This window comes from Microcaecilia unicolor, chromosome 5, assembly GCF_901765095.1.
Source record: "Microcaecilia unicolor chromosome 5, aMicUni1.1, whole genome shotgun sequence".
Taxonomy (NCBI): domain Eukaryota; kingdom Metazoa; phylum Chordata; class Amphibia; order Gymnophiona; family Siphonopidae; genus Microcaecilia; species Microcaecilia unicolor.
Window position 1 is genome coordinate 151,617,150 of NC_044035.1, and position 12,848 is coordinate 151,629,997.

The 12,848-nt window shown below is 44.0% G+C and overlaps 1 protein-coding gene across 1 annotated transcript in view; it reads left to right on the plus strand.

Moving 5' to 3' along the window:
• Window positions 1-8,592: 8,592 nt before the first annotated feature.
• The window catches only part of LOC115471193 (protransforming growth factor alpha-like), a 28,713-nt gene continuing 24,457 nt past the window's right edge, over window positions 8,593-12,848 (plus strand). Inside the window, exons 1-2 of the mRNA XM_030204889.1 lie at window positions 8,593-8,734; window positions 9,040-9,095. The gene's annotated coding sequence lies outside the window, so the exon portion shown is untranslated. The remainder of the gene's footprint in view (window positions 8,735-9,039; window positions 9,096-12,848) is intronic.

Below are 12,848 nucleotides of genomic sequence, written 5' to 3' on the forward strand. Positions count from 1 at the left end.
CACCCCCCTAGGCCCATTTTTTATTCTGTTCCAGGCTACACTCTCAGTTAATTGGATAAGTTGTTAAGTCAATCTCAGTTATGTCCTCGCCGTTACGAGGCCCAATTGACCATGTTTGTTGTTTTGAGTGAGCCTGGGGGCTAGGGATACCCCATCAATGAGAACAAGCAGCCTGCTTGTCCTCAGAGAAAGCGAATGCTACATACCTGTAGAAGGAATTCTCCGAGGACAGCAGGCTGATTGTTCTCTCGAACCCGCCCGCCTCCCCTTTGGAGTTGTGTCTTCCCTTCTCTTTGTCTTGCTACATACGGGACTAACGAACACGAGCCGGTTCGGGTGGGAAGACGGTCGCGCATGCGCGCGCGAGGGCTAGCAAACGTCTTTGCTAGTGAAGATTCCGATTGGAGGGGGTGCCATGGACGTCACCCCATCAGTGAGAACAATCAACCTGATGTCCTCGGAGAATACCTTCTACAGGTATGTAGCATTCGCTTTATTTCTGATGTGGTGTGAGTATACTTGAAATTGATTGAGAAAGAGGGGGAAAAGGAGATCTCGGAGAAGGCTGTCAAGGAATAAGGGTGTTGACAAAAATGGATAACATCAAAGAAATACAATAAACGGTAATTTACCAACCTATTTTACTGAGATCTGGATTGGAGACCAGTAAAAGGAAAATAATTACCTGAGAAAGTTGATTAATGAATCACTTGGGTTTGCCAAAAAGAACACCTGTTAGTAAGCCAAACTGACACTTTTCCAAAGGACAGAATGTAGGCCAAGAAACTTGACAGCATTTAGAAGAAATTCTGGCTGACTTCAAGTGGAACAGGAACTTGGATATCTTACTGCTATCTGGTGGAAGGGTGGAGCTAATAAATATTTTCACACATTGATACTGTCTGTTACAATAACAGTATTAAAGTGCATTAGTCACTTTCTAGCGGATTCTATATAAAGTGCCCAAAGTTGAGTGTGGATAATAGATTTGTGCTCAAAGTAATCAGTTAATTAGGTATTAACAATCACTTGGCAAAAATGAGGAGATGCACACAGATCTGATCCACATAATTCCAAACCTGCGCCAATAAATTTCATAGTGTGTAAGTCAAAAGGGGTGTGGCCATAGGAGGGGTAGGTGTGTTCTCAGAATTTAGACGGTGTGTTATAGGATAAGAAGTAATTTACACACCCAAGTGCCATTAGTTGCATGTATGTATTTACACCAGGTTTCAGCAGACATAAATGCCACACCCAAGGTTAGGCATGAGGTCCATGTTAAGCTAGTGTTCTTCAAAGGGTACTATGCACAGTGTGACTTCAACAGAATACTAGTTTAGTGCGGATCTCATGCCTAGAGTTGGGCACCATTCACTGTATTCTGCCCTTAACGTGTAGTTTAGCATGTGGTAACAGTTCTGAATTATTTTGTTACCACATGCTAAACTGTGTTAAGGGCATTTGGTGTTAGGGGGTGAAAACTAGATTGGCCATGAGTGGAGATTGGTTGTGGAAGGGCATTTTGCAGGTAGTGCGTAGCACATACTGCATGCTAATTGTCGTGTTTGCATTTAGTGGAGTGTAGGAGTGACTTAGTGATTGGAGCATCAGTCTTGATAGCCAGAGGTGCCTGGTTCAAATCCCACTGCTGCTTCTTGTGATTTTGGGCAAGTCACTTAACCCTCCATTGCCTCAGGTACAAAATTAGATTGTCAGCTTTCCAAGGACAGGGAAATACCCAGTGTACTTGAATGTAACTCACCTTGAGCTACTACTGAAAATGGTGTGAGCAAGATCCAAATAAATTTACCACAGGTCCACTTAGTACCTCCTAAATAGGAGGCATTGATTGCTTCCAAACCAACTTTGACCTGTGTACTGCATGCTCATAGACGTTTTAATGCAGGATTTGTGTAAGGCAGGGCACACCCCCAGTAGTTGCTGTGTTAAATTTACAGCTACCATGCATTAATTTTCTGCATTAAGCAACAGTAACTACAGAAACTAATGCACTTTAGTAAACTGTCCCCATAGGGCTCTAAGGGGATAATCAAATGGAAGGTGAGTGATTGATTGTATTTTTAAAGGGTTGATTAGGGATATGTGTGTTTTGTTTTAAATGTTATAGCCTGCTCATTTTCACAGTAAGTAGCCAGAGAGCAAGGTGAAAGAGAGGCATGATGAAGTAGTTTAGTGTTTCCTGATGTTTTCTTTCCTTCAGTTAAGTTAGTAGGTAAACAGAGATAATAAATCAGAAGACGAGGCCAGAATGAAGGAATGGAAGAAAAGAAAAGGGGTAATTCTGTAAGGAGCTCCCTAGTTTTACGTGACAATAATGTACATAAATGCCAGTATTCTGGTCATTTTATGCAGGCTTAAATGTGCAGCTTCCAAGTAAATGGTATTCTGTAAGTACAATCCTAGATGCAATGGCACATTGCATTATGTAGCTTCCCACTATTCCAGAACCTGCGGGATATTTGTGTCCATCAATGGGCAGCTAGAGATTAGCTGAGATGTATTTCTCTTGGCATCCATTCCAGCTTCTCAGTATTTTCTATCTCCAGCAGAAGGATGGACACACTTTTCAGCCTCTGTTTCTGAGTGCTTTGTTCCTTATCCAGTTAATCAACTGGTACCCAGTTGAGCTCTGGAAGTGGCTTGAGTCTCAGAGTTATAGCTGAAGGTCTTTAGATCCCTGTCACTGGTGCCCCATGAATTCTTCCTTCCCTTCACCTCTCCCCTATGAACAAAGGGGATAGAATGCTTCTCATATAAAGAAAGGCTATAGAAGAAAGGGCTCTTCAGCTTGGGAAAGAGTTAGCAGAGGGGGGCTATGATTGAGTCTACAAAATCCTGAGTAGTGTAGAACAGGGGCCACTCAATGAAATTACATGGAAATACTTTAAAAATAAATAGGAAATATTTTTTCATTCAAAGAATAGATAAGCTCTGGAACTCGTTGCTGGAGGATGTGGTAACAATGGTTAGCGTACCTGGGTTTAAAAAAGGTTTGGAAGAGCTCCTGGAGAAAAGGTCCATAGTCTGTTACTGAGATGGGCATGGGGGAAGCCACTGTTTGTCCTGGGATTGGTAGCATGGAATGTTGTTACTATTTGGAATTCTACCAGGTACTTGTGACCCGGATTGGCCATTGTTGGAAGTAGGATACTGGGCTAGATGGACCATTGGTCTGACCCAGTATGACTACTCATATTTCTGTGGAGCTCTCCTTTTCCAGCACTACAGCCTTAAAAAAAATAAAATAAGAGGTTTGCTGGAGAGCATGGGACAGAGTATCAGTCCTGAGCCTTTCTCATCTGTGGTAAGGCTTGTGGAGACTATGAACGGGGGGACTAGCCGGCAATGGTAAGTTTGACTCGGAACTGCTTGGAGGGCTGCAAGTCCTACTTCGTGCAGGGGAGGGATACTGACTCACGGCTTGGTACACGTGGAGGGGCATAATTGAACGGGGCACCTAGGTTTCATGAGGGTGTCCTCACAGGATGTCCCCGTGAAGGGGCGGGGAAACCCGTATTATCGAAACAAGATGGGCGTCCATATTTCATTTCGATAATACGGTCGGGGACCCCCAAATCTCAACATTTAGGTCGACCTTAGAGTTGGTTGACTTAAATGTTGAGATGGTTGACCTTAGAGATGGTTGTCCCCAGTTTTCGGCCATAATGGAAACCGAGGACGCCCATCTCAAAAATGTCCAAATCCAAGCCCTTTGATTGTGGGAGGAGCCAGAATTCGTAGTGAACTGGTCCCCCTGACATGCCAGGACACCAACCAGGCACCCTAGGGGGCAATGCAGTGGACTTCACATCAAAGGTTCCAGGTACATATCTCAATGTTACCCCTTATATTATATGTTGATCCCTCAAAACATACAAAAAACCTATTGTACCCAACTGTACAGCATTACAATAGCCCTTATGTCTGCAGGTGTCACTTATACGTGGGTACAGTAGGTTTTTGGTGGGTGTTGGATGGCTCACACTTTTCACCACAAGTTTAACAGTGGGGTGTGGGCCTGAGTCTCCATATCTACAGTGCACTGCACCGACTACTAGGTTACTCCAGAGACCTGCTTGCTGCTCTAATAGGACTGGCCATAACATCTGAAACTGTCATAAAGTCTGGTAAGTACTGGGGTTTTTTCACATCATTAAGGGATCGGAGAGGGGGTCATGTCTTAATCCCTCCAGTGGTCATCTGGTCATTCAGGGCACCTTTTTATGACTTAGTCGTTATTTATTTATTTATTTATTTATGCATTCTTGAATCCCATTGTTATCCAAAAACAAATTTTGGTTCAAAGTGGCTTACATTTTGGTGACGTTATAATAGTGTTGTAAAATGTAGAGAGTTATTGAAACAGGTCCACACCAAAACATCCAACTTTTATTCTTGGGCATTTTTGCTTTGTTCCATTATGGCAGAAAAACATCCAAGTTGTGGGACCGCCCAAATCCCCCCCCCCCCCCCCCCCCAACACGCTGGCGAACTGCATAGAAAAGCATCTTAACAATGTGCTTCAAAAATATCAATTTAGACATTTTTGCAGGAAAAACATCCCTTTGCTTCTTTGTGCCATTTTTTGGATGCTTTTCTGTTTCAGAAATGAGCCCCTTGATTATGTAACTGCTTTATTGGCCTATCGTCACTGTTTACGCTTCAGGTCCAATTTAAAATCCTAATTCTGGGCTTCTGGTTCCGCTCATGGACAATACGGTTGCTTAAGCTTAGAGCTCACTCTTTTCTATCTAGATCACATTTGTAGAAAATTAGTGTGTCATGCCTGTTTGTGTCCTATTTTACTGCTAACATTCTTCTACTGTTACTTTATATAATGAAGAGTGTGAAATCTGGCACAATGCAATCTGGCCTCTGGTCTCAAGACCTGACAAACAAAGATTCCCTACAGAAGTGCTGTCCAATGATGTAGGGAAAGGATGTAAGGCAATCCAATCAATAAGGACTTCAGAGATAAATCAATAAAAGTCTTTGGGGTCCTTTTACTAAGCCACGTAAGCATCTATGTTCACCCAACGCGTGCCAAAATTGAGTTACCGCGTGGCTCTTGTGGTAATTTCAGTTTTGGTGCGTATCCAATACGCGCATCTGAAAAATATTTTTTCTTTTTGGATGCATGTAACAGACGCAAGCCAAGTGACATTTGACGCTCGTAGGTCATTACTGCCCGTATTCCTTACCACTAGGTCAATGGTCAGTGCGCCTTTGTAAAAGGACCCCTTTATTAGTGAACAACAGATATAATGACCTCGACACGGTCTCATCTTTTGGCAAAGAAATACCTGCTTCAGGAGTCTTGAGTATTGTTTTACTTCCCAATGTATCTCACCAAGAAAGTATAGCACAAAACCACTGTTGCTTACGGCTTCACAGTGCAGGGACAGGGGAAAGCTGCAGTGGCATTCCTAGGGGGGCTGACACCCGGGGCGGATCGCCGATGCGCCCCTCCCCCCGGGTGCAGCACCCCCCGGATGCAGCATGACCCCCCCCCCCCCCCGCGAAAGAACCCCCCGCCTGGGTACACGCCGCTGGGGAGGGTGCTGGGCGCGCCTGTCCGTCGTTCGGAACACCTGTTCCGGGGCAGAGGGAGCATGGAATGAATGACGGACAGGCGCGCAAGGCACACCCCCCCCCCAGCGGCATGCACCCGGGGTGGACCGCCCCCCCCCCCCCCACTAGGAACGCCACTGGAAAGCTGCAAGTCGGTCTGCACAGAAGCTGTGGGGTAGGGGAAAGAGGGAGTACATTCAAGTCTGGTCTCAAGAAACACAAATCTGACTTGCTACCTCTGGATCAGTGCTGCAGGTCCCATAATGCACCAGGATGAGGTTAACAGAAATCCAGCACTGACCAAAAATGTCTGCCTCCTGGAATGGGTAACTTTGCAACTCTGGGCATGTGTGGAGATTCATGAGCTGTGGGTAAAGACTTTCAATGCTGCTTTTCAAAAGGACAAAATTTTGTGATGTGCTGCAGTAATCTTATTATCGTCTCATTAAAATCATCCAGACGTGTCTGAAAATGGATCTTTTGAAAACGTTTTCGCCTGACGTTGCAGAACCGCTGGCGGTGCAATTCTTCTGACTAACCAGATAGTTTCTTGGCCGTAGGATAAGGCCTCAGAAAGCAGAGATGGGGCCATCCCCCGGAAAAGGTGACTAAAGTCACCAGAAACAAAAAATGAGACTTTAATGAATTCTGTTAGAGCAAACAATTTGTAATACAAGAGTCCAAATCCCGTCCCAAAGCAGTGTAGTATTTGTAGTCCATGATTCTATCCATTGACGATCAGTGCTGCAGGTTCCATAATGCACCTGAATGAGGTTGGCAGAAATTCAGGGCTGGCCAAAAAATTCTTTTTATTGGAATGGGTAACTTGGCAACGCTGATACTGAAAATCAACCATTCTCAACATTTTGCATTCTCCAGAGATGATCACATATACGCTTACTCTACGACTACTACTACTCTGCTGTAGTAGACTCCCTCCGGATCCTTTTCTCCCTGGGCTAATTGTTTAGAGTTCAAATAGGGTTGTCACTTGACTCCATGTCATAAGAAACATGCATCTTTGGGCTTGCAAGTACAGCATAGAAAGAGATACTGGGGACAATGGAAAAATAGAGGGGAGAAGATAGGAATGAACACATAAGATGTTGAAAAGAGTCAAAGCAGGGGAGGACTGCCAAAAAAAAAAAGATAGTTTATCTACCTGAAAAATACAGGATCACATTTCCATCTATAATCTTATATTATCACAGCTGGGATTGTATAAACCAGAGGAAAATGATAATATTATATACTCAACTTCAGTCCTCAAGGTCCACAGGTAGGCCAGGTTTTCAGTATATCTACAATGAATATGCATGAGAGAGATTTGCATACCAAGGATGCAGTGCATGCAAATCTCATGCATATTCACTGTGGATATCCTAAAATCTGGCCTGCCTGAGATTACCCCAGTGCATGCTGGGACTTTTAGTCCTGCTTTTCTTAGGGCAATGCAATGGGGAATGCAGAACTACAAGTCCCTGCATGCAAAAGGGTAAACCCAGGACTGGATCCACCCTGTCCTGTGAATCTGGATCTAGTTGGCTGCCTTACTATAGGGCAGTGATTTTCAACACAGTCCTCGGGGACTACCTGCCCAGTCAGGTTTTCAGGATATTTGCATGCAATGGAGGAAGTGTATGCTAATATGTCTCATGCATATTCATTGTGGGTATCCTGAAAATCCAACTGGCCAGATGGTCCCTGAGGACTGGGTTGTAAACCACTGATATGCAGTGATCCCAGCAAGGATAAAGGAAATAAATCCTAATAAATTCAAACACAGAGATAAAGGATTATGGTATTTTCTATACTGCCTTTAATGGTATATATTATCAAGGCAGTTTACATATTAAAATCTGATAGTAAAGCAATGAGTAAAAGCAGGTAGTTAGACATACAAAAATCCTCCATGATGATGACAGTTGGGTCGCCTAAAGTAGAAAAGGCATGCATAGTTTTCCTCAACCCATTAATATATCTCACTGAGAGAGTAAATAGTTAATAAAATAATATACAGCATTTAGAACCAACAATAAGCAGAGCTGTAAAGTTATCCTGTTCTAGGAGATAGAGTTTAGGCCAGTCTTGAGTTATTAACCACCCCGTCTGGAGGCATTAAGAGATCTACAGCACTGACCCGAATGGGTTGAATTGGGGACTGCAAATGTCACAGTGCATTGGGGTGTAAGTTAGAGACCAGAACTGGCTAAAAAGTCTCACTCTTGGAACTCAGTAGCTTGCCAGCCCTGAACAAGGTTTTTCCCATTTTGTACCTATGGAGAAAACTCAATATATCCCATTTTCTAATGTTTGTTAAAGTTGTCCTCAAAAAGATGATTCTGTAAGATGTACAACTGGGTTACTATTTTCTAGCTAACTCCTGTTACTTAAGGCTGCCAACTGGATCCAAATTTATAGGACACAGAAGAGCTAGTCCTGGGTTTACCCCAGTGTATGCTGGGACTTGTAGTTTGCTTTTCTTAGGGAGTGCAATGGGAAAATCAGAACTACAAGTCCCTGCATGCAACAGGGTAAACCTAGGTGTGGATCAACCCTGTCCTGCAAATCTAGATCCAGTTGGCAGCCTTACCGTCACTTTCTTTTATCTATGTGTTCCACCTCTTCTTACCCCCTACTATGCTGTCTATTAAGATGTTTCAATGTGTATTGTGTTGACATAGGCAATAGACAATTTTTTGCTGAAATTGTCTATTGCCTATGTCCAGACTGTTCTTGCTGTACACCACCTTGGGTGAATTTCTTCAAAAAGACAGTAAATCATTCCTAATAAATAAATAAAATAATATTCTTATCTCTTTCTGGCTAAATAGGGGTCTGAATGTGTGTAACTTTCTATGCAGGTAAGCTGGAACATCTACCAACTTCCTTTACCTGGTGCTGATTGTCTAACCGCTTTCATATGTTAGCCAGCCAGGCAGGGTAATGGTGAGGGAAAGTTGTTTGAGGAAGCCAAGATGAGACCTCTCAGATACAGAGGAGACCCAATTAATACAATTAAGCTGCTAGTTTGGAGAGAATGAAATAATTTGAAAAAGCTGGTTTCAGGAGCTAACCTTCATTTCTGAACAGATACCTCATCAGTATAGTCAAACGTCTATGCATGGAAGATCTGGAGTAGGTGAGTTATGATTTTTTTTTGTGATAATTGTCATTATTAAATGTAATGCTTTTGAAAGTATGTATTCTAGTTGACTGTAAGTGTCACTATGCTTAGTTTAAGATTGTTTTATGAGTTTCCTAATCAAGGCTAAGTCTATTTCATGTCTATGAACCTGGGTTTATGTAGAAGAATATTATCAGTGGTGGCTTCTTCTTGTTCTAATAGGGAAGAGATGGATCCCTTATGATTAAAACCTTGCCTGGATTTAAGCTGTTCTACTACAAGTTTAACATAATTTCTAAGTTGTTCTTATTCAAATGCAGGCATACACTAGGGGAAACTACTGAATACTTCAAGATCCATCACTGAAGGAGAGAAGGTACTGATTTCTTGTATTACACTTAACTAGTAAAAGAATGGAGAGACGGCATTTGTAACTGATAGTGTACAATATCTGTGTTCATGATAATATATTTCTTATTAAGCATCATACATAATCTCCAGCTATACTATGCTGGACAAGTTCAGTGATGTCATCTTCAGTTTTAAGTGTGATCAATGTTGATTTAAGAAACTCTCCAAGGATAGTGCTATAGAAAGAAAAATTGACTAGGTGATAATTTGATGTGATGAGCTGAACAAGTAAAGCCTGGTGTTAAGGGGTGTCAACCAGGGCACCTGTCCTGGGTCCCCATGTCACAAAGGCACGGAGCTTGCCTAAAGTTGTAAGAAGCATAGCTTGAAAGGGAGGAGGGGGCTTTAAGGCTTCCTGTCCTGTCTCTGCATATCTTATCACTATTCCTGTGAATAAAGATGCTAAAGAGATTGTCTCCTGATTTAAAGAAAGGTTCCCCATTTGCAAGCTAAATGAAAGTGATACATCTGCCAGTAATTTTTATAGCATGTCAGAGCTGGATTAAAGCCAACTGATGCCCCTTGGCCCTTCCATTGCTTTAAATGACAAGACATTAAGACACAATAAGTGCTGAGAAATATTATTGTATGAAACAGATCATAGTTATTACAAAAACACTGAAATTCATGTTGGACAATGGGTATGATAGCTACAGGAAAAGATTCTGTGGTTCCCCTTTCCCTTGGTTCCCTAAGCATATGGTTAACCTAGACTGTAGTAAGTACTCAGTGTCCCAGTCCTGGGTTGGAATGGTTATAGTTTTAATACTACTCCTGGTGTACTGTAACCAACTAAAAAGCTGCTTTATAAGGACATAAAACTTAAATGGGGAATTGAACCCCAAGCAGAGTCAACTTTAAATTGTGACGGGTTTGAGAACCAATTTTGGAGGAAAATTGGCAATGGTGAGAGAGGAAAAACTTTTTTTTTTTTTTTTTTAAGGTTACTATAACAACTCAGAGAAGACAATGCCTGCAGATCATATTAACTGTTGCCTCCTCCCCCCCACCAAACTGTTTTGGAGTAATGGAAAGTTAAAGAACCCTGAATGAAATAGGACTAGACTAATTCTCCAGCCTAGACAAAGATGCACACTGTAATCACTTTAAGAAGGCCGGCGAGGAGCATGCCGAGCAGCGCCAATAACATGGCGGCTGCCCCGCAGCAGCTCCCCGAACCGAGCAACCCTTCCCTTCCAGCTTCCCTCTGAATGACTTAGGGGAGAACCTTGCCTGTCATTGGCTGGGGGGCCGGAAGGGGCGGGGCTTCGGGGGATGCCCTCTTGCACCGCTTAAAAGTCGCCGACGAGACAAGGGGAGTCTCTTGGTCTGCGGCTGGCAGACCAATCACCTCGCTGGTTATACATGGCAGGTGGGACTATGGTCTGGGGCGCAGTCCCAAGCGGGCGGATGCACGGCCACGCTAAGGGCGGAGTCAAGGCTGGCCGCGTGGGCGGAGATGCTGGCTCTCTAGCTGGATAAGCATGGCGGAGGGCTGGAGCATCTGCAATGTCCAACCCAAGGCTCGGGTGCTTCCTAGGGGCAGTTTAATGTGTTGTCAATAAAGCTGTGGCCATTTATTCCCAAAACTCTGTCTCATGCCTGTTTTGTATGTGCTTGAGGGGAAAAGCGAGGGAGGGGGCGCGAGAGTGTGCAGCCTGCCTATGTTACAGAGGGGTAGCATTAAATGACACGATGCTGCTTGAAGCTCTTAAACATGAGCTTTGAGACAAGAGGCATCTATTGGCTATTTACCAAGTATATAGGTAAACCTACTATAATCTTTATGGTGTGAACACTGGTTCATTGTCCAAAAATATTTTTGGACAGTGACAAATGTGTATGAAACCAAGGAGTTTTGTTTCATTAGGTTAAACATCTTACAAGAATCTTCAGATGCAGAGTTAGCTTGAGGTATTGGCTCAAGCTGACAAAAGCCTGCTTCACCAGCCCATTCGTCACATTGGTAATAGTGTGCTGTGCTTCCCTAAACAGCTGATGTCACCACTGTGGGTTTAAATGCAAGAACAGGTGCTTCCTGCATCTATGTAAGGTTCTCTTTCTCTCTCTCTCTCTCTTTTGTCCCCCCTCTACTGTCAAATAGGAGACGGGGCTTTTTTTTTTTTGGCAAGTCTAGTATTGGGGGGGGGGGGGGGGGGGGGAGGCATTAACTGTTTTAGTTTGCTGTAGAGGACACAAACTCCCTGGTTTTAGTGGTGTGAATACCTGTGACATTTCATGCTGTACTGTAACTGCATAGTTGATATTGGTGATGAGCAAAGCCACAAGTTAAAGTTCTATGTGTGTTGTGATGGTCACCCATTGGTTTCCACCCTTTGCTTGCAATACCTTTCTCCACTCCTGCAAACTACTGCTGAGGAAGATATAGTCCGGAGACTTCTGCATAGGCATCTGCCTTCTCCCACCAGAGGATGAGAGAAATTGAATTAGATTGTATGGGGAAAGGGGTGTTTGCACATGTATTCTTGACTCCTTAGTTTCTGTAACTGGGTTGTTATAACTTTATGTCCATCTAGAAACTCTTAAATTGGGGAGAAGAACAGGTTGACGCTGTAGTTTTGGATTAAATTTTCTGCACTTACTGATTTTTGCAATGGTAAGAGTTCAAAATTACCTGAAGTCTTAGAAATGCAACTACAGCAGGGTTCAAAACAGGGGCGTAGCCAGACTTCGGCGGGATGAGGGGCACATTTTAGCCCCCCCCTCCCCCGGTTACCTTTGCTGGCGGAGGTCCCCAACCCCCGCCAGCTGAAGTCCTTTTCTCAGGCGTGGCTGCGTTGCTGATCTGCAAGGGCAGGCTTCTGTTTCTGTAAGTCTGACGTCCTGCACGTATAACTTGCAGGACGTCAGCACAGAAATGGAAGCCTGCCCTTGCAGATCAGCAACGTGGCCGTGCTTGAGAAGAGGACTTCGGCTGGCAGGGGTTGGGGACCTCCGCCAGCAAAGGTGCCCGACGGCGGCGGGTGGGGGGGAGCTAGGGCCAAATCTACATGGCCCCACGTAGCTACGCCCCTGGTTCAAAACAATATCGGTGCCAAGGAATGAGGAACACAACCACCTTTTTGAATAAGAGTACTTTAGACAGTCTCTAATACTGAGATTGCAGAAATGCCCAAGAGGGTAATTCTCTTGAGATCTCTCTCTTCTACGTCTTTTCAGCTTTTATTAAATGGACTCCAGACTGGACTGGTACTAGAGCAGATGCTGTTATAGGCGAGGGATTACTCTAGCTTGATATTAATTTAAGAATAGGAATGGAATACAGCAGTGGTTCCCAAACCTGATCTTGGAGACAATCTAGCCAGTCAGGTTTTGAGGATATCCACAATGAATATTGAGATTTGCATGCAATGGCATAGCCATGGGAAGTGGGAGGGGGGGGTCTTTATTCCCCCCCCCCCCCCCACACCAATTAAGGTGCAGTCGGGAATGCCAGGCAGTTAGTAGCACTTTATTCCTAGGCAGCTGTCATGCTGGCTGACCCCTTCCCTGCTGCTTGGTTTCTGTGAAACTGAGCATGCACGTGGGAGGCCCTGCGCATGCTTCGTTTTTGGGCATCAGTTATGCATGCTCAGTTTCATGAAAATCCAAGCATGCACATAATGGGGGGTGGAGTGTTCAGCTGGTGCAACATGCTAAGAAAAGTGCTGCCAAATGCCTGGTTTTACCAGGAGGGCTTGGGGGGGGGGGGATGGGA